This window comes from Equus asinus, chromosome 26 (assembly GCF_041296235.1).
Source record: "Equus asinus isolate D_3611 breed Donkey chromosome 26, EquAss-T2T_v2, whole genome shotgun sequence".
In the NCBI taxonomy this organism is placed as follows: Eukaryota; Metazoa; Chordata; class Mammalia; order Perissodactyla; family Equidae; genus Equus; species Equus asinus.
In genome coordinates, this window is record NC_091815.1 from 27,204,178 (window position 1) to 27,226,692 (window position 22,515).

The 22,515-nt window shown below is 44.7% G+C and overlaps 1 protein-coding gene and 1 long non-coding RNA gene across 18 annotated transcripts in view; one reads left to right on the forward strand and one right to left on the reverse strand.

Annotated features, from left to right (window-relative positions):
• The window catches only part of LOC106843833 (cell adhesion molecule CEACAM1-like), a 135,498-nt gene that overhangs the window by 95,973 nt on the left and 17,010 nt on the right, over positions 1-22,515 (forward strand). The window lies entirely within an intron of this gene.
• LOC123281330 (uncharacterized) overlaps positions 1-22,515 on the reverse strand; it is a 222,573-nt gene that overhangs the window by 40,972 nt on the left and 159,086 nt on the right. For 5 of the 15 annotated variants that reach the window (XR_011498599.1, XR_011498595.1, XR_011498601.1 and 2 more), the window contains 2 exons: positions 19,700-19,917; positions 14-13,813 (listed from right to left, as the gene is read on the reverse strand). The exons of 1 other annotated variant lie outside the window; for it this stretch is intronic. This is a non-coding gene — a long non-coding RNA (uncharacterized lncRNA). 9 more of the 15 variants (XR_011498600.1, XR_011498592.1, XR_011498593.1 and 6 more) reach the window with 7 other exon arrangements.

The following is a 22,515-nucleotide window of genomic DNA, read 5'->3' on the forward strand; positions in this document are numbered from 1 at the left end:
AAGAATATACAACTATGTACCGGGGGGCTTTGGGGAGAAAAAGGAAATAATAAAATCTTAAAAAAAAAAAAAAATCTCCTAAAAAAAAAAAAAAGTATGAGAACGTTCATACCATATAGGTGTAAATTAGTAAAACATAACAGCTAACACCTGGGTAGCCATTCAAGTCAGGAACTTGTTCATTGCCAGCTTCAGAAGTGCCTCTGGGTCCAGTCCTGGCCACAAGCTCCTCCCTGGAACCTGGAAGTGATGGTTCCTGAATTCATCATCATTCCCATTATTTCCTTCACAGTTTTACCAACTACCCCTGAATTGAGAGAATGGGGTTAGTCCTTGTCTTCTCAGACTTCCAATATGCACATCAAACTCCAACTGCCAACTTCTCTAATCTTTTACTCTCTATTAGGTCGTAAGTATCAAGCTATTGCAGTAAGGAGGGGTCATTCCTTTGTTATCTTTAACTTTATTTTTTATTGTGGTAAAATACACGTGAATAAAATTTGAAATTTTAACCATTTTTCAGAGTACAATTCATTGGCATCAATTACATTCACAATGTTGTGAAGCCATAGACACTATCTATTTCCAGATGTGATTTTGTCTTTTAAACGTTTAGGGCGATCTTGGTGTGTAGATACTTTGCTCAATTTGTAAGCGGTAAAAATCCACAATCATTGCTGTTGGCTTGCAACACATCATCTTGAAAAAAAGAGTGGTAGAGTTTTTAAACATTTCATGACCAACTGGTTATATAACTGAAGCCATCTTGCACACTAAAAGTATAGGCAGCCTTACACATTTGGTTTAAGAACAGTATGGACCATTTCTTTGGCCACATCAGTGGTGTGTTAGAGATGCCCTTATCTCATCCATGAGAAATGCAACCATGTTATCCACTAGAACTGCTATGGCCTTTGCACATGAAATAATCAAATACTTGGAAAACACACTGTGTGTGACTTTCTGCTTCATTCCCAGTTATGACGTCATCCCTGGAGAAGTCAGCCATGAAAGAAGTGAAGGATATGACCTCTGCTCATCCCACGCAGCAGAGGTGCTCCTGGACAATGAGCCTGTGCCACAGCGCCCATCACCATGAGCCATCTATGATTGCTGCTCTCCAACCAGACTGGCAGGTGTGACGCCAACATTGCAAATGTCCAGGGGGTGAAAGGCAGCAGGGACTCTCCCACAGTGAGGGCTGGCACAGCATAAACAGGTACAAATAAGGAGACAGCACTTTACTGTGATCACGTAAAGAGGTTTTGAAAAGGATGGTTTTTGCAAAGGTTTTTAATATAAATTCCGAACATTTTGATGTTCTTTTGACACATCATAGGCTAACTAATGGCCACCAAAGGCACCCAACATCTCATCCCCAGAACCTGTGATTGTCCCTTTATATGGCACAAGGGAATCTGCAGATGCGATGAAGTTAAGGATCTTGAGATGGAAAGAATATTCTGGATTATCCTAAATGGAATCCCAGAGACCTTCTGATACTGACCCTGATATCAGTTTCCCTACATTAAAGCCAGCGTATACGGGGTTAAAACCAAAACACTCATTCCCTGCTTACTCCCTGGCTCCCTGGCTCCAGAATCCACTTTCCTCCATGGAGACAGACACCACCAAGGACAAGCACCTGGATTCACTATGTCCTCCCTACAAAGAGATACAGGCTGGTGGGAAAGCTCAGACCAGTAAGGCCATATGGTGCCCCCCTCCCCTACCTAAAACTCCAAATAAAAACCCTTCCTTTAAGCTTTTCGAGGAGTTTGGGATTTCAGTGTTAGCTGCCCTCTCTCCTTGCTCAGCACTGTGCAATAATAAAATTCCTACTTTCTTCCACTACACCCTGTGTCAGAGATTGGCTTGCTGTGCAATGGGTGAGTGAACTCCCTTCAGGTTCGGTATTACTTCTAAGAGACAGATAGAAAGCCTGAGGAAGAAGATAAGTCAGGACTGAAGCAGGAGGAGGAAAAGTGTTTGATGATACTGTGATACGAAGAATGAGGACAGTCCCCAGAAGCTGGAAGACAAGGAAAGGATTCTCCCCTAGAGCCTCCAGAGAGAGCAGCAACCTACAGTCTCCTTGAAGTTGGTCCAGCAAACCCAGATGAGCAGATGCATCCAAAAAGAGACTAGGGATAGACCAAGAGGGAGACAGAATCCAGCAGGAACTGGAAGTCCAAGAGGAAGGATAGGATGGGGACATCTAGATACCACAGAGGCAGAGGCTGGAGCTGAGGGCTTGACCATGAGTGTGTGACAGATACCAGTAGAGTGTTCCAACACCAGCCTGGGAGTGGGAAATATGATGGGTGGGAAGTGGCACCAGGATGGAGGGACAAGGTTTGCAGAGAGAGGCCAGGGTTTCCAAAGTCCAACTCTGACCAGGTGAGATGGGAGGAGCTGGATCTCAAAGTAGGGTCTGAAGTCAGGGTCTGAAAATACACAAAAGAGGGGGAACACCCAGAGGATTGAGGATGAACTTGGAGTGAGGGGAACTCTCCAGGGTCATAGCTATTTCCACACAGTTTTCCTTCTTCATATGTTAAAGAGCTCTACAGTGTAATGAGCTGTTTCAAACACTAATCAAAACTTGCCTGTTAGGAAGTATTTTTTCCACCAACTGCTGGTTTGATGTTAAACCTACTAGGATTCAGAATCCTAATTTTGTATGAAGTCAATGGGCATAAATTGATCCAGTTTTCAGACTTGTCTCCCTAAGGAGCATGGAGTTCTCTCCTCTTACAGCACAAAACAAGGTGCTGAGGATATTTCCAGAGGACAGGGATGATCTAGCAGTGGCTCCAAGAGAGCAAAAGGACCTTCAGGACTGGTTCCCCCTGTTTTTGTTTAAAGTGACAGGGTTTCTCATTGTTGCTGTAGAAGTTGGTGTTTACATGCTTTGTTTGGAATGAGGAGACTAAAGAACCAGAGCAAGGCAGGCCACACATTTCCAGTCAGCCCAGGAGGCATGTCCCCATTGGGCAGTGGTTTCTTTCACACCCTTTTCCCTCACACCTCCTTTGACCATGCAGGGGCTCCTTCCTCTATGACTTCAGATCCAGCACCACCCTGCACCCCCACCTATGTGTACCTGGCAGGGCAGCCTCTGCAAGGCTTGTCACCCAAACCACTGGAAGGTGGTGATTCTGGGCATTAGTGGGACACGATCTGCAAAGACTCCCAGGGAAAGGGAAGGTCAGTTCAACATGCTGAGGGCAGGTAAGTCCAGCATGGGGACATGGCCCAGGGCCATGTGTGAGGTTCAGAAACTGTGGTGACAAGTCATGTCTCTTGGGGAAATACAAATCAAAAGTACAATGAGATACCACCTCATATCCATTAGAATGGCTATTATCAAAAAAAGAGAAAACAACAAGTGTTGGCGAGACTGTGAAGAAATTGGAACACTTGTGCACTGTTGGTGGGAATGTAAAATGGTACAGCTTTGTGGAAAACAGTATGGTGGTTCCTCAAGAAGTTAAACATAGAATTGCCATGTGATCCAGGAATTTCACTTCTGGGTATATACACCAAAAAGAATTGAAAGCAGGAACTCTAAGAGAGATTGTACATCCATGTTCATAGAGCACTATTCAAAATGACTAAAATGTGAAAGCAATCTAAGTGTCCAATGATGGATGAATGGATAAGCCAAATGTGGTAGATCCATTCAATAGAGTATTATTCAGCCTTAAAAAGGAAAGAAATTCTGCAATATGCTACAATGTGGCTTAACCTTGAGGACATTATGCCACAAGTGAAATAGTCCAGTCACAAAACGACAAATGCTCTTTGATTCCACTTTTATGAGGTACTTTGTCAAAACTGTAGAGACAGAAGGTGTAATGGTGTTTGCCAGGGGCTGGGGGAGGGGTGGATATGGAGCTGTTTAATAATTTTGTTTCTCTTTTACAAGGTAAAAAGAGTTATGGGGATGGATGATTATGATGGTTGCCCAACAATGTGCTTGTATTTAATACCATGAAAGTGTACATTTAAAAGTGGTTAAGATGGTAAATGTTATTATACGAGCATTTGATGACAAAAAGGAAAAGAAAAAATAAAGAAATATTGTCTCTTAATGTGAATCCCAATGATACCCTTGAATACAGAATGAAATGCACCATCTGGCTTTCTTGGGGTTATGGATGGTGAATTTCCAAGAAGCAGTTGTTCTGGTCCCCTCCCTGTGACTTTGCAGATCTCACAGGCCCTGAGTGGGTTCCCTCATTGCCATAAAGTGGGGCTTCTTCCTGGGAGGAAGTTAGTCAAGTGAGACATATTTTGTGCTCTTTTAAACATGTTCTCTTTGCCTTAACCACCTATTAATGTCACGGGTAACCCTCCTCCTCCGTCCTCTTCTGCCCCTGACTAAATGCTCACCATTAGGGCACTGAATCAGTTTAATGTCTTCAGAAAAGGCAAACATTTTTTAAACACAAAGGTCTTGAGAGGAGGGATGAGGTTTGGAGGAAAGGATAAGATACTTGAAGACTCAGATGAGTGCCCTCGACACTGGGACAAAACTCTTCATTTGGGAAATCCATGGCAGGGTGAGCAGTCATAAGGATGAAAAAAAAGTAAAATGTCAAGAAACCTGAAGGTGGAGAGTGACTCCCTCAAGAGAGGTAGAGGGAGGGACAGGCGGACACATATCTCCAGGGCTCAGAAGCCTGCAGTTTAGGGACAGGATGGCCCAGGGGAAGGGGCTGATGGGGACCCTAGGAGAGGGGCCCTCAGCAGAAGGAGATTAGAGTCCAGTGGGGGACCAGAATCTATGGAGTTAGGAGGGATTGGAGGGCATGGTGACCCCGCAGATCCAGAAGGTTGGGGATGAGGCCAGGAGGCATTCTAGGAAGGGAGGGAGTCAGAGCTTGTCAGATTGAAATAGGGTTCTGCGGTCCAGCTTGGGGGAAGGGTGGGAAATGAATGGCAGGCTGAGGCTGAGTTAGAGTCAGCGATGACAGTTTCCAGAATGAGTGCCAGGGTTTTCCAGTGTCCAGCTCTGACCATGAGATGATGTAGCTGCTTGCCCAAGTGGGGCCTGGGTCAGGCAGTTTCAGTATCACCAGGGAGCACCCTAAACAAGCAAAGTGTCACCTCTCTAGTCCGCCAAGACCTCTTCTCATGAACCTCCAATGTAGCAAGCTCCCCAGGGAATTTTGTTTAAGTAGGAGGCACCAAGTAGATTCTGAGGAGCAGCCTAGTGGTGGGAGGGAAGGAAAGGTTGTGGGGTGTTGGGGTGCTGGGTCGAGGGGGTAGATAGCAGGATGTCCTTGGAGCATGCTGAGCCCAAGGGAGTGAGGAAAGGGCTTAGGGTGGGGACCCAGGACCCTACATAACTGGGGCAGGCACGGCAGGAGGGGTACCTCTCCAGAGGTCAGCTATGTGCATAATTTTATTTCTTCATATATCAAAGCACCTCTACAGTACAATGAGCTATTTAAATTGTCCAAAAGAAGTGCCTGTTCATTACATTGTTTTCCCAAAAGGTTTAGTGTCATATTAAACCAAATGGGATTCAAAAACTGTGCATTCAAAGGCAGATGCATAGATCATTCCTGTTTCAAGACCTTTAACCAGCAGGAGCTTGGAGGGCAGGGCTCTTCCAGCTGACTGAGAAGGTACTGACAATATTTTAAGAAGGAAGGATCTGGGCCTCCAGTGTCCCAATGACCAAAAAGATGACATCAGGAAGCTTTTGGAAGGTTTCCCTGTATGTTTTCATTTCCTCATTTTATCCTCCAGGCTGCCATGTCTACCCTGGTCCTGATTCCTACACCTCTCCTCAGGTCATATACTGCCCCTCAGACCACCCACCATGAGACTCAGCCTCCCTGGAGAGTGTCCTACTGAGGCAGGAGGTTCTCAAAGCCAATCAGGACTCCGAACTCCACAGTTTTAGCCTTTGGGCCTCCCCTCCCCTATTCTCTGAACCAGATCCAAGCTCAAGCCCCCTGGCAGGCCTCCCCAGTCCCCAGGGAGATCTCCTCCCACCTCAATCCAGGGCTCTGTGCCATTGTTACTCCCCTCTTGAGGGTCCAGGACAGAGACTCTGGGCTGAACCCCAGACAGACCTCACCTCAGAAACAGGCCATAGGCTGCATTCCATTATTTTAATTTTTTTTATTTTCCTTTTTATTGAGGTAGCATTGGTTTATAACATTATATAAATTTCAGGTGTACATCATTATATTCTGGTTTCCGTGTAGATTACATCATGTTTACCACCCAAACACTAATTACAATCTACCACCACACGCATGTGACTAATCATCCCTTTTGCCCTCCCCCCTCCCCACTTCCCCTCTGGTAACCACCAATCCAATCTCTGTCCATGTATTTGTTTGTTGTTGTTTTTATCTTCTATTTATGAGTGACATTATACACTATTTGACTTTCTTCCTCTGACTTATTTCACTTAGCATAATACCCTTCAGGTCCATCCATGTTATCACAAATGGCAAGAGTTCATCATTTCTTATGGCTGAGTAGTAGTTCATTGTGTATATTTACCACATCTTCTTTATCCATTCATCCCTTAATGGGCACATAGGTTGCTTTCAAGTCTTGGCTATTGTGAATAATGCTGCAGTGAACATAGGGGAGCCTATATCTTTATGCATTCATGTTTTCATGTTCTTTAGATAAATACCCAGCAGTGGAGTACCAGGATTGTACGGTAGTTCTATACTGTTTTCCATAGTGGCTGCCCCAGTTTGCACTCCCATCGGCAGTGTATAAGAGTTCCCTTTTCTCCACATCCTCTCCAACACTGCATTCTATTTAAGAATATTTTATTTTACTCGGTTTCAAATCGGTCTTATTAGGCAGGCAAGCAGATTTGATAAAATGATGAAGCAAATCACTGGTTTAAAAAAAAAAACCTCAACAAAAAAGTGCCTCCTTGCAAAAATATTTCCAATAACAGATGTTTTCCATTTGTGATGATATCAATTAATAATTTTTGCTTCTTTGAGGAAAGCAAAACAGTACATTCACCAGTTATACTCATTTTCCATATGTGTTTATAATTTTTTCCTTAAACTTTATTTGCACAGTTTGGTTCATGGAGCTTCTTAAACTTAAAGAAATATGTGATAATTTTTATGGGGTTAACCACAAACAGGTTTTCTATAGCAGACACAATCTTTCTCATTCCACACATAAGAATATTTTCAGTTGCAGACATGCATATCTATTTTATGAATATTGGTAACTCCTTTAGATATGTTATTAATTCCACTGGTGAAAATAGTATCATCTTATCTATTAGAAATGTCACCATGATATGCACTAGAAATTCCATGGGTATGCCTTTCATAGACAAAATTATCACATCCTTGGAAAACATAATGAATACCTCCTTCAGTCTCAACTATGACTTCAGACCTGGTGCCTGGGTCTTAATTTATAAAGGTGACAGAGTGGCAAGACAGAGAGGCCAATGACATTTAAAAAGAAGTTTAAACTTATTCACCATTCCCCTAGACAGGATAGGTGCTGCATACCATGCAGGGACCCAGGAGAAGCACCAAGTTGGGTGAAGTTTGCAAAAGATCATTGAGAGGGGAGGGCCTAAGCCAGAGTCCTGGTTTCCAGTAAAGGGTCCACAGCAGGGCAGAGCAAACAGTTTAATATTGTCTAACGGAATCATCCTGGAGGCTTGGAGCTATAGGGGTGGTCTCTAGTTGCCTGGGACCCGGCCCTGGGACAGCGAAGGGCAGGGGAAATACTGATTTGGCATATGAGAGTTAGATAAGGAGGTAGTTTTATCTCAGTAAAGCTGGAAAAGTAATAGAATTTGATTTTTTAATTATAAAAAGGTAGATGTTAATTTTAGACAATTGAGACAAAAGTATTATAAAGATAAAAAAAGATGAGGAGGTAGTGGTCTAGCATTTGAGAGGCCTGCCCCCAAATAATAAATAAATACTACTTTTTAATTTTAAATCAACAGGCCCAAATCATTACACTTAATATATACATTTTATATATATAATTATTATTATATATATTATATATAATATATATATATAATACCTGTGTGACAGACAAATGGCAAATAATAGGATCTATTGGAGTATATGAGGAAGCCATTTGGTGTAAACCTAATTTGGTCTGACCTTGTTTTTCCAAAAGGGCCTGATGTGGCCATTGAGTATGTATTGTATGTCTACTTTAAGCATTTGCCAAGACCCGAAAACAAGAACAAACAGCCTTAAGATAAAGATGGAACTTCTCTCAACATTGACATTTCCATAAGGACCAACAAAGTGAAGGAAGCATTTAAAGTCATGGAAAAGGTTTATATATTTTGTCTTGTTAGAATTACAGTGCCAAAAACTGACTATATATTTTCACAATGAAATAGCTTTGAAGAGAAATTAATTGAGCAGAAAAAGAATTTGTTTTTATCAAAAACACGTCTGAAAACACTCGGGCACACAAGAATCCTTGAATACACCATTTATTAGGACTTATTCATGGGATCATACCTGGAGCCAGACCAAATATCAGGGGTTTCTCATTTAGGAAGAGAGAGTGAGTGGATGGGGTTGAAGGGAGAAACTTGCAGTCTCCACCATGTGACAACCATCCCTTACAGAATCAAGTGCCCTGAAGCCCCAACCCCAACAACATCCTAAAGTGTCTCCAAATGGCTCTGGGCACTGGGGATGATGGACACTCTCTGAGAGCAAAGGTACGGGGACTTGGGTTGATTTAAATCCAGGGACAGAAGAGCTAGAACCCAGAAGGTCCCAGAGCTTGGGATCTGTGCTCACAAGGTTTCCCAATGGTTCAGAGGTGTGGCTGTTCCCTCTGAATATGTAGATTCTGGGGAGAAAGGGCCTCCTGTGATGAGACTGGGGTCCCCTCTCATGCACTCTGGTGTCCCCTTTCACAGTCACAGCTCCCTAATCTCACTCTCCAGTCCCTACCCACCCTATACACTTCCGGGTTCCATGCAGAGGGCCTCTCCTGGTCTCAGTCTGCTCCTTCCCACCCTGGCATATCAGTCTCTCTGGGCAGTCAGCAGTCCCCTCTGCTTGCTGAGCTCCTGACTGACTGGCTGTGATAGGGACAGGATAGGAGTGGGGGCTGCCTGTGGTCCTCAGGGTCCCTAAGGGTCTCTGCCGAAGAGCTCAGAGATCTTCCTAAGAAGGGAGGGCCCAGGGAGGAGTTACAAGGCTGACTGCACTTTGTGCTTCATAGAACTTTAGGTTTCTTCTCTAAGACAAACAGGCCCAAACTTTGTGGACTTATTTTCATCAGCTCCCACCCAGGTTCCTGCCCCATCTGCCTAACCACAAATGAACATTTCCTGTTTCGAGTCCCTGTCATTGCAATGGTTGATGCAGCTTGTTAAGTTTCAAGAAACCCCCTAGCCATTTTTTCTTTTAGCCATGCCCCTCCTCTTTCCAGTCACTTAACACATGGTCTCTGCATACAAAACCTTTGCTCACCTACCCAGTCCCTGAGACGTTGCTGCCTCAGGCTTTGTGTGTCTCCCCTATTGCAGTCTACACTGTGTGACAACCATCCCCTATGGAATCAAGTCCCTATTTATAAAGTCTTTCCTGACTTATGCTTGGACTTGCTCAGACTTGTTTTTTTTTTGTTTGTTTTGACAGACTTCACCTCTCTGGGTCACTACTACATCCTCAGTGCCGGAAATAACGCTTTCTACATAGCAGATGTTCAATAAATATTTGATGCATAAATGAACGGGTAGAACACAAGCTGGTGCATATACATAGAATTAGACTTTTCCTTTCTTCCTCCTGCCCGCTTTAGAAGAAGATATGATACTGTATATATTATTTTACAATTTGATTTTTTTCCACTATAGAATTTGCCTTGGGCTCTCTTCTGCATCAATTTGTGGAGACCTACCTCATTTGGTGTCAGCTGATCTACAGCCTCTAGTTTTTGTGAGGACAGGATGAGTCCAGGGACCGAGCTGCTGCCTGTGGCCCTTCCAGTGCTGTGCGTCTGGAATGGAAGCCCTCTGATGAGCATACGTTCTCTCCCTCACCCACCTTTTTTTTAATTCCCCTTGCATCTCTGCCTTCCTAGCTCCCTGGCCATCCCTCAAACAAGAGAGAACATGTGATCAATTACAAGTGAATGGAATTCTTTACTCTCCTGAAAAGCCATCTAGTTTATCAAGAGGTGATCCAGCTCTCTTCCTTTTTAGGGGGAAGAGGACAGGAAATGAAGAGTTTTCAGTGCTGGTACATTAATTTAGTCACGACATTTGATCCTCCTAATTGTGTTAAGATATTTCCTACTATCCTCATATTAGAGACATGAAAATGGGCTCTGGGCAAAAGAGATGTTGCGTATTGTGGGGGAAATAGCAAATGAGAGAGGCAGGTCTGAGTCCTGCACAATCTCCAAAAACCATGTCAAGAGTTGTATCCAGGGACCCAAGCCCAATCCTCTACCTCCAGGGCACTGGGTCTGTCCTGCTAGAGGAAGAACTATGCAGGAAATGTGCCCTTTTTTTACAAGTCCTTTTTCCCATGTTACTCTTTGACCTTTACAGCTATTACATGCTCGGTGTTAAGCTAGGTACTGTGGAAGGCAAAAGCAAAACCAAATACAATTTTAAGTCATGAGCCACACGCAAAATTTAAAACTTCTCTAAAGCAGTCACCACAAATAAAATTAAAAGGTGAAAGTCAAGCCACGTAAGCATGTTTTATAACTACCTATCATACTACCCTTAAAATATAAAAAGCCCTTCCATATTTATAAGGAAAAATAAATGCCACCTGTAGAAAAATTAACAAAAGACATAAGGCACTTCATAAATGAAGAACAAATACCTAATGATCATATGCAAAGATTCTTATCCTCAATAATAGACAATTAATTACAATTTAAACTATGTACCTTAAACTACATGTATATTTTTAGTATCTATTACTTATAATATATAAAAATTAATTCTTTTTTTTTTAACCCATCAGATTGCCAAAAATTGGAGTGCTTAAGATCATTGTAGGCTCTGAAGCCAGTCTGCCAGGATTCAAATCCCTTCTTGGCCACTAAATAACTGGGTGAAAATGACAATCATTTACCTTCTCTGTGCAGTTTACTTATCTGCAAAATGGGGGTGACGGTATTGCTAACCTTATAGGATTATTCTGATGATTACAGTTCATAAGTGGAAAATCGTTAGCGATCACTGAAATGGTTGATAGTTTCTAGGATTAAACATGAAAAGAGAATCCTTTCTAATGTTCTTGAGGAAAGTATGTCATAAACTTTTGCAGGAGAAATATGCTAATACATTATCCAAATTTAAAATGTGTTCATTCTTTGGAAAATTCCCATTTTTACAAAGTTAATCTATAGAAATGGTAAGACAAATGTGTAAAGATCTATGTCAAAGCATGTTCCTAATGGTATTTTTTAGAAAAAGAATGTGGAAACAATTTATGTCCGTCATTTGTTTTTTCTAGTATGTTTTATCCATTTAGTGTAATACTCTACAGCCATCAAATGGGTATCTTTAAGATGAGGGAGAATTAAGACTTTTTGATGTGGAGAGATGTCATGTATAATAATACATATATTTTTTCCTTTTAATTATGAAACATTTCATAATACATAAAATATAACATTCCTCTGTTTGCTCATCTCCAAGACTTAACAGATGTGAACATTTTAGAAATTTGCTTCACATCTCTCTTTTTAAGAAAAGAGGCAAAATGTTACATAAAATTGAACACCCCCACCCCCTTCCTTTTTCCCAAGAAGCAATCACCATCCTGCAGGGAAGGGTCTTACCCCATGCATGTCTGGATACTTTTTACATATTTTTGTATTCATCAATAATACATAGTTTAATATTTTTAAATATACGTAAATGGGCCATAAGCTAAGTATTTTTATAACAAGCTATAAAAAAAACCTCCACTCTTTAGCACATGTATCCTGGTGGTTGTATGTAAATCTCCGTCATTTTAAGTGCTGGGTAGGATTCCACTGTAGCAATAAACCACAGTTCATTCCCCTACTGAAAGGCAGTAAGTTGAAACCACATTTTGCTATAACAACAAGACTTGCATACCCTTGAACATGTCTTCTTACACACAGGTCAGAGTTTATCCAGGGGATATATTAATATCCGAAAGTGGAGTAGCTGGCGCTAGGGCAAGGGCATCTTAAATGATAATAGATGTTGCCAGAATGCTCCTTGGAGTGGTTATACTAATTCACACGTTCACCATGAAAATGTCAGAATTTGTTTTCCAGATTCTCACCACACTTGGTTATTTAATAAGTGAAACAAAAACCAGGGAAATTGATTAGAGAGTTTGAAAGAAATTAGCCCATCTTTATGGGTAGGGCAAGTAAGGACTCCACAGAACAAGCATTCAGAATATTTCAGCTCTCTGATAGGCATCTTAATGTTTGATGTCCAAATGAATCTCTTGATTTTTTTAAACTCCCAATTTGCTTTTCCCTAGTGTTCTCCATATGATAGATGGTAACACTATCTCCCCACATCAGCCAAGCCAAAAGCTTGATAAAGAGCATATAGGGCCTTGCAGTCTTTTTTTTTTTTTTTAAGATTTTATTTTTCCTTCATTCCCCCAAAGTCCCCTGGTACATAGTTGTATATATTTTTAGTTGTGGGTCCTTCTAGTTGTGGCATGTGGGATGCTGCCTCAGCATGGCTTGGTGAGCAGTGCTAGGTCCACGCCCTGGATCCAAACCTGCAAAACCCTGGGCTGCCAAATCAAGCAGGCAAATTTAACCACTCGGCCATGGGGCCAGCCCCAGGCCTTGCATTCTTGACACACCTGACAAGTGGGTGCAGGGAGACTGGGGGCCCTTGATGGATGCCTTTCCAGCACCCTGGGACCTGCAGAACTTTGCCCTAGGAGTTCTGATAGCTTGAATATCAGGCAACCAATCAGTGGGTATAGATTCAATGATAGCAGAGGGTGCAAGAAACTGTTGGAGTAACAATTATTTTGTTGAAAAATGAGAGTTCCAAGTGAAGAAGTACAGTGAATTTAACTCATATTCACCAGAGGTGAGAGAAATAGAACAATTGCTCTATTTACGGTGTTAAATGTGAGTTAGTTGACAGGAAAATCCAAACTTTTAAAGTTTGCTTCAGTATAGACAAATGAGAACCATAGTCAGAAGTAAGGCAGCTGCTTGTCCATTACCAAATGACTCTTTTGTCCAGATGATACTTCTTGACTCTTTTTTCATCATATGCTGAAAAGCACGTCATTGCACAAGGCCATGATGTCACTAGAAACCTACACAAAACTGTGTCTCTCTGGAAGAACTTCTTAAACTCACGATCTCGGATATTGACAAAGTTAGGTGGGTGCCCCATAGGTCTGATGTATTCAAAATCTGAACGCCAGAAATTTTTCTGGTATGCTAGTCACAGAAAAAGCTTACTGATGTTCCTTAGGCAATGGCATCGTTCCTGTAATTTTTTTCCTTTACATCATCATAGGAGCTCCACAGTGAGGCTGAGGGTTCCTTAGAACATGGCTGGTCCCGGGGCTCCACAGAGGAGCAGCCGTCGACTCCGAGAGTTGAAAGTGTGTGTGCCGGGAGGTGCACAGTCACAGGCTTTCAAGAAACACCCTGTGCATATTTCTGCGGTTTGTGTTACTGTTCATGGTTGTGTGGGGAGAAGCAGCATCTGAGGGAAGAAAGGAAGCCAAGTCTTTTGAGTAAAGAGGTGTTTGCTTCTGCCAGTACCCTGGTGATGGTGGGCTTTTATTTGGTTTTGTCTTTTAATATATTCAAGCTGCATGAGGAAAAGAAACAAAAGGTACTCAGGACAAAATGTAGTTTGAATCACTCTTATTCTACTTGGGCCAGTAAAGTGCAGATGTGCAATTAATCACAATTTTTTTTTTTAAAGATTTTATTTTTTCCTTTTTCTCCCCAAAGCCCCCCAGTACATAGTTGTATATTCTTTGTTGTGGGTCCTTCTAGTTGTGGCATGTGGGACGCTGCCTCAGCGTGGCTTGATGAGCAGTGCCATGTCCGCGCCCAGGATTCGAACCAACGAAACACTGGGCCACTTGCAGCAGAGCGCACGAACTTAACCACTCGGCCACGGGGCCAGCCCCCAATTAATCACAATTTAACACAGAAAACAAGGGAGATGGGAGGATGCAACTGATTGGTAATGATCCAGTCAGTGACTCTGCGACTCTAGCTGTAATGTGCAGGACAGTGCTGGCTACCAGCAGGGCAGCCGGGAAAATACATGACAGGCTACAGCCCAGAAAGGCACTGGTTGAGGTCAGATCTCAGGCCTGTGTGCTCTGTCAGCTGTTCCATTGCCCACTGAAGTTCCTCTCTGTCTTATAATTCTGAAGACATCAAGGCCAAGGTCAACATTGTAAGAATCATGTCACTCTGGATGGACTGCACTCACCGCTCCTCTCTGGCCTCTCATATAAGCTGGGACCATTCTTAACCAGTCAAACCATTCACTCTCAGCTATCTGAACTGCACATAATTTAAAAGTTTAATTCTGGTCTCCACACAGGCTTACACTGCATACGTCTCATTCTGTTAAATTCTTTTCCATAGTTACCCCTCCATTTCTCATATTTCTCTACTGTTCTCCTCTCCACTACTACCAGGTATCCACACCACCATTTTCTACTCGGATCTGGCAATGTCTACCCAGTCTTCTAGTGCATTAAGTTGCCATTGCTGCTTGTAACAAATCACCACAAACTTCGTGGCTTAAATCAATGCAAATTTATTATCTTACACTTCTGTAGATCAGAAGCCTAACATAGACATATCCATAGGGGTAATCCAAGACAATCTCCCTATTTAAAGGCCAGACGATTAGCAACCTTAATTCTATCTGCAACCTTAATACCCCATTGTCATGTCAAGTAACATATTCACAGATTCTGGGGACTAGGATTGGACATTTTGGAGGTCACTCCTCTGCCCATCATCCCAGCTCCCATTCTGCCCTCTTTCTGGTGCATTCTCCATCCAGTAAGCAGAGTGATGTCATTATAATAACATCACATCATTAGATCATACGACTCCTAAAAAACAAATCAATCAAACAACAAACAAACTAACCCTTCAGTGACTTCCTACCACACTCAGATTAAAGCACAGACTCTTTCATGTGGCCCCCAAGGCCCTGCACCAAATGCCCCCCACCAGGCTCCATGTACATTGGCCACTCTCAGTTTTGAGGGGATGTGGGTGTGGCTGTGAGCAGGGAGGGTGGGTCTCCAGGTCTTTTCATTCCTTGGACCAGATCCCCATTTCTATTAATTTTGTTGTAAGGTCATGAAGACTAAAATCTCCTGAGCATTTTCTCTAGGAAGACTCCCTTTGGAGTAGCTATTTATATCTGCCTGCCCTGCTATGATCAACTGCAGTACCTGTTCCAACAGCTTTAGGACTGGGTCCTAACTGGAGTCTAAAACACAGGTAAGCTGCTGATCCCTTTGCCCCAAACAGTGATATAGACTGTGATACATGCTTGTCTGAGGTCCCCAGTGTGGGAGAATGGGGAATAGTAATTTAACTATGATTCTTTTCTGCTATTTTTTGAGGGAGTTCAGAGTAACAGGTAATATTTTTATCTCCTAATATTCCAGGTACTTCTACATAATTGATTACATGATTGCTTGAGTATTTTGGTTTAGTTTTATAGATTAGGATAAGGAGATCCAATTTGCAACTCTCCTATAACCTATAACCAATATGGCAATAATTTGTCCTACTGGTGGAATATCTCAAATTATACTCTTTAGGGAAATGTTTCTTATATTCTCAGTGTTTTTGAGAATTACCTGGGGTGCTTTTTGATGTGGATTAAGGCTGCCCCAGCTAGAGAAGCCCAAGGTGACCTGGCCTACATGCCAAACTACATGACCTGGTGGATTTTTTTATGGTATAAATTAGGGCTGCCCCAGGGAGAGAAGCCCAGAGCATCCTCACCTACATGCCGATCTATATGGCCAGATTCGTATCTAAACATTATATGACCGCACAATAACCAGACCCCATCTGCACTGAAATCATTTAATGACTTTTTACATCATCTTTTCTTTTTCCAGTAAAAATAAGTCACGTACCCATGCCTTATAAAATTAGCCCTAACCCTCAACTCAGGGCAGCAGCAGGAGCTCTGAGTGCCCATGGGTCCTGTTCACATGCAGCAGCAGGAGCTCTGACTGCCCATGGGTCCTGTCCCCATGCTATTCCACACTATTCTCTAAATAAAGAGAGCACTACTGCCAGATCTTGAGAGTCCAAGAAATCTTTCTTTCGACTCCTCGGCTCACCGACCCCGCATCACTTTTTGAGAATGGAGATCCCTGGGCTCTGTGTTCTTATGGCCAAGCCTGAGATAAATGGGGCTAGGGTGGAGATATGCTCTCTTACTAGTAGAAGGAGCTGGAAGGAGCAAGAAAAGAGCATGGATGTGTCATTATAATGTGAGGAAGACAGGAAGATGAAGAAGAGTGATCCAATCTATGACATGAGCCCATGTTTATTAGATGTAGAAGTTCTAACCATGAATCCTTGCATTTAAAATAAATACTTGTTAAATAACTCTCAAATTCCCTCACCTTGAGATTTTACATGTATGCAGGGGCCCACCACACACACACACACACATGCACACACACACACACGCACACTCAGGGAACCTACAGGATCCTGGACTGCACCAGGCAGGCATCAAAAACAGAGTAAAGAGAGTGAGGACCCATGCGATGTCCCTGGGACAGTCAGCTCAGAGACTGCTGTGAGGGTTAAAAGGAGGCTGAGGGTGGGATATGTCTCAGAGGAGTGGGGTGATGCAGGGAGCAGGGAGGGCACCAGGAGGAAGGTGCACTATTCCCAACAGAGAACACATTTCTCTGCAGCAACTGCACATACAGAGGGTGCCCAGGCCAGGCTGACAATGCCTCGGCCCAACACCAACCCTGCTCCAGGATGCAGAATTTGAAGTCTGTGCTCCAAATGGTTGGGATTGAGGTTGACAGTGACATTAAGGGAAACCTAAAATTCCAAACTCAGAAGCCTGTCCTACAAAATAAAGAAAGTCCCCAGGGCACACACTGCCCACATCTAAATTAGTAGGAAGTTCAGTCATTTCCTGGGTTCCTCCCCTACAGGTCCACTTGCAGTCACACAGGGTGGCTCACAAATATCTATGCATCTCTCATCTTTTCAGCTGCTGCCACATCCTGGCAGATGATTGAAAATCAGGATGATAGAGCCTGAGAGCCTGGTCCAGCTCATCAGGAAGGCAGGACTTCGCCTCCAGACTTATGGAGACAGGAGGCACTGACCATCTGAAGACCTGGGGGTATTGGGAAAGTGGGCAGTCACATAGAGCTGCACAAGTGTGATATGGACAGAGTTGAGGAAGGACTGGGTCAGAGAATGGAAGTGAGGGACCTCAGCCAGAAGCACTGAACTAGAAAGTTCTTGAATGTTTGCAGGTAAAATGCTGGATTCTCCAGAGGAAATAACTCAGCTGCAGCAGCTCAAGGGTTTGCATGCTCCTGTCTGCCCACCATCTACCACTCTGACCTCCAGGAGTAATGACCCATCTCTATCTGTGGAAGGCCCAATCTGGAATAATCCACAGCAGCCCAGGCAAGGCCCATGTCCACAGAGCCTAAGTGACAGGGCCTTCAGGGCCACAGGCTCATGGACATTTGCCTCAGTGTCCACACCTGGGCAGGGGCATCTGGGCCCTGAGTGTCCATCTTTTACTGTCCTCTGTGCTAGCCCCCTCTCCAAAATGACTTAGGCTCTGGTATCAGTTCCAGATCACTAGTCCAGGCTGATACCTCCTCCAAGGGGAGGTTCCTCTCTGGGGCCCCTGATGTCTCCCAGGAGCTTCACCCAGAGTAAATCTAAAGAGCGTTTGAGGCCTGGGGTTGTAGCAGTAAGAACAGTTGCATTGGTCTCAGGTGATGGAAAAGGTCCACAAGGCCTCAAGGCGGAGGAGGAGTGCCCTCCAATGGATGGTTCCCACTGGAAGAAGAGCAAAATGGGGCCAGGAGAGCTGAGAGATTAGGGCTGACCTTGGAGAAATGGTGCATTCAGGTTCAGAAGGAGGCATATTTAGGGGTAATTAACTTATAGCTGTCTGTAGCTCACCAGCTAGAAGACTGTGGTTTTTCAAAGGGTGTAACCACAAATCAGAACGACACCACTGGGTTATACTGCAAAGTCAGATGAGGGAAATACTATAGACATTGAGATGAAAAAAGACATGACAAATCTATATGCAACATCATTAGACAGTCTACTCTGATGTTCTTATCATCTTAAGAGGCACCTTAGCAATCAATGCAAAGTAATTCTATCATTAGGAAAAAATATCTTATTACGAAGAAAATTGTATCATAGGAGTTTCTCTTTATTTTCAGGATCATATACCTTGCATCATTCCTTAAGCATGAATCTACACCCGAAAAATGGACTTCGTCAGAGACTGGCAAGTGTCAGGGTCTCATTCCTAGCACCTGTGGGTTGACTGTGCCCTGCTCTCCCAACCCAGGACCCCTCTTTGAATCACAGGAGCCTTTGATGCTCCCCCATTAGAGGCAGGAGGTCTTTTCAGTGTCCTCACCCCTCCAGTCTCACACTCGGGGCAGAGTCTATTGTCCATCTTGGATTTGATACTTAAATTATTTATCTCTAGTTCTGTTCTTCATCCATCCCAACATTGTAACAGGTCCAACAGGTGCCTCCTGCTTGTGATTTTGAGGGAAAAGTTCTCAAAAACACTTGCCCGTACCCACTTAGAACAGACCTCCATTTGAGTGCCATCATCACTACCCAGAAGGATTTGGACACTATTTTTTGGTATCAGATGCTTTCCAACTCTTAGGGGGAAATGTGACTCTCTCCACAGGGATAACCAGCAGAAATGGACAAGGAGAAATCGCATTAGTGTTCACAGAAGACCTATAGAAATTCATGGAAGTTTAAAATTATAGGAGAGTCCACGTACAATCCACATTCCTGTGCTGAAAAAATGGATTCTTGTGGCTTTCACCATTTCCTTAAAAGCTAAACTATAAAAGTTACATTAACAATGAGCTAGAGAATAAAACGTACATCACAGTTGCTGATAAAACTAAAATAGTTATTTCTTTTTCCATAAAAGGGAATTCCAGTGCATTATGTTCATGTTCACAATGATGTAAGAGTGCCCTTCTGTCAATAGCCTACCTACAATTACTGACCTGGCAAAAAATGACTTCCCCTTTCCCTTTAAATCTGAAATAAAAAAGTAGAGGTGGTTCCTGGGACCTCTCCCAGATCCTACCACCTGTGACCAGCAGCAGGAGAGTCCAGACTCAAGGTCCTCTGATCTTTAAGACAGCAAGGGTGGCCCGGGCTGTCCCTGTGCTCTGATGTCCCCAAGTCCCTAGAGTGCTGATGGGTGGGTGTGGGACCCAAGGCCAGAGAGTTCCAATCTTTCTTCACGGCTCCATCTCAAATATCACCATAGCCCTATGCTCTTTGCCCCTGGCATCCACAGACATTGGGAAGTTCTGGAAGCTGAATTCCTACTGGAAAGCAATGACCCCCTCCTGAGATCTCAGGGCAGCTCCTGTGCATGCCTGGACCCTGTGACCACCCGTCAAGATATCACAGCACTGACCTGCCAGTCTGTGCAGTTGGCATTCCCAAGGCTTGAAGGCACTTGCCCAGGCACCACTCTGATCCCATCACCTGGCCCTCCTCTCTGATGCAGGGAGTGTCACATGAGGAGGAGGGTTTGGTGGGCTCAGCACCTAGTATATCCAGACCGCTGTTCCAGGGAGCTGATGCTGAGTCCAAGGCAGTGCCAAGATGGGAGACTGAGGTTTGACAAGGAACCTGCAGTGAGACCAAGAGGTGGAAACAATGCCTGGGCCACCATGATTAATCCCTGATGAGAGATGAGAACATAGGGTCCCTTCCTTGTGCCCAGGCAGGGACTCTGAACAGAAGCCTCCACTCCAGCCACAATGTCTGTGAGGATGAGAAACAAGCCAAGTCAGATATCTAGCCATCCCTGTCTGCACCTAGTAAGAGATGCTTAATAAACACTGTTAAATGGATGAGGGGAACCGCACAACAGAAGCCTGTCACCCCCATGTGACACCTGGGGGTCAGAGCACATTCCCTATAGACACAAGGACACTGATATCGCATGGGAGGAAGCCAACAAGTGCCCACGGCTATCCCAGAGATGGAACTGTACTCCTTGTAGAGTCAGGAGGGAGGACAGGGACCTCCTAACAGTCAGGGGTCAGATATCCATTCATCCCAGAAAATCACACTCCCTCCCCATCTCAACCTTGTGAGTGACTTCTCTCCCCAGAGGGCCTGGGCCAGGAGCCTGTGTGCCTCCTCTTCTCACAGAGACCTGACCTGACACAAACTCTGGATACTCCACCCCAGGTAAAGTTACCACCAGAAAAATCAAAGCCCTACCCCGATCACAAAGGAAGTCATGGCTGACTCCCCATCCCCAGGGTTCCTGGTCTGTGGAGACACCTGGCTGCCAACACACGAAGACATCTCACTAGCCCAAAGTGTCAGGTGGAACAAGGGGAATTCCCCATCTAGTTGGGACAGGAAAACCAGGATGTGTTTGCTTCCATCTCAGAGGGGCTGAGGGTCCACAGGGGCCTCCCCTCCTGTAACAGAGGAACCTATGGAATCCCCTGGCTGACTCTCCATGTGGAACTGCTCCAGATCCTGGGCCCTGTGGGGAGACTTGGAGCAGATGACAGACAGGAGCACAGATGACTCAGATAGAATGCCCCACTGCTGAGATCTCAGCCCCCTAGGTCTTGAGACCCTTCACGCTGTCTTGAGCCCTCAGTAGACCACTCACTGGGCATTTTCTTTGGAACCTCAGGGGCAGAGAGCTCCTCCTGAGGGAGCACATCCACCAGGCAGCACAGAACACTGGATTAGGTATCCACTGGACAATTCCTGTCCTCTCCCTGGACTCGACCTGCACTGGGATGGAGTTGGGCAGCCTGGGGACCCTCAGTGACAGAACCTGGGCTGAAGGGTCCCTCAGCCTGGAGATCAGAGCTCACCTCTGTCAGGGCTCAAGGCCAGCTCATACCTCCTAGAGCCTGATCAGCAGCCCTGGTGCAGATCCTAACATTGGCTGCAGGTCTTTTCATGCCCTCCAGGGGACAATATCAGATCACACAGGAAATTAGCAGGAAATTAACACAGGAATGTGGCTTTGGCTAAGGAAGTGGAGAAGGAGGCTGATTTCCATCCTTAGGTCCAACAGATCCTTCTGGGTTCCTCCTATGTACCTGCTCTATCCTGCCTGCCCCTTCTAAGGATGTCAGAGCACTCTGCTGTGTCAGAGGGTCCAGTGCAGCTCCCCATTCCCTGCCTGGTGCCATCCATGAGGAAGGTGGGGTGACCACAGGGAAGGTAGCCAGGCAAAGGACAGAGGCCCCCAGGATGGTCAGGGAGCACATGGACAGGCTCTGAGCCAGAGCTCAGCCAACACACATGGAGAGGGAGGGTCTCCCTGAAACCTTCCCCAGAGGACCAGGGAACTCACAGCCACCTGACATCCCACCACAACCATCACATTACCCAGGACATGCAGGAAACCTTCCCTGTCACACCCGGGAACTGAAGCTTCTGAGACACTGGTACTGGGTCTCTGTCTCTGAAAGCAGAGGCCAGAATGGTGACACCCAGAGACAGAGGGCTGGTCCCCTCACCAATCATCACTCAGCTTGCCCCTTTCTCACCCCCGGAGTCATCTCTGTGACCTTGTGGCTGGGAGTAAATCCAAACTTCCCAGAGCATTTGAGGACACTGAGAAGACCCTGGTGGCCAGCTGGGTTTCTGTGTCACAAACAGAAATAATCCCCTGGCTTTGGAGACCCCTGGGTCTCTGTGTGGTGCGGACAGATCCAAGGCCAGGACACAGCAGAGGTCAATGCTGGGAGCAGGAGGCATCATCCTCTCAGGGGACAAGGTCCCCATCAGACTTGCTATTAAAAGTGTGCTCCACAGGCCAATGTGATCAGCGTCACCTGAGAGCTTGTGAGGTGCAGACTGTGGGGTCCACCCTGCATCTGTGGTGTCAGAACCTTCATTTTAACAGAATCTCTTGACTCTGAACTGGTGAAGGGGAGAGGCAGCCCCACCCTCACAAAATGGAGTCTTAACCTGGCTGCCTATCCACAAACCTGGGCAGCTGCTAAGGTAGCATTTCTCAGTTGTCACCTAGGCATTCACAATCTTTAGACAGTTCCATCGGTGATTCTGACACAGAGCAGGGGTGACGTCCCTGTGACAAGAGTTCCTGATGTAGTCCCAGACCTCCTGCTCTGAAGGGAAAAGTCAAATGTGAAAGTGAAAGAGCTGTAGGGGAGACCGACTGTGCACCGTGACCCAGAGTTCTGGAGACCGCCCAGGACACCAATGCCCCAGGCTTGTGAT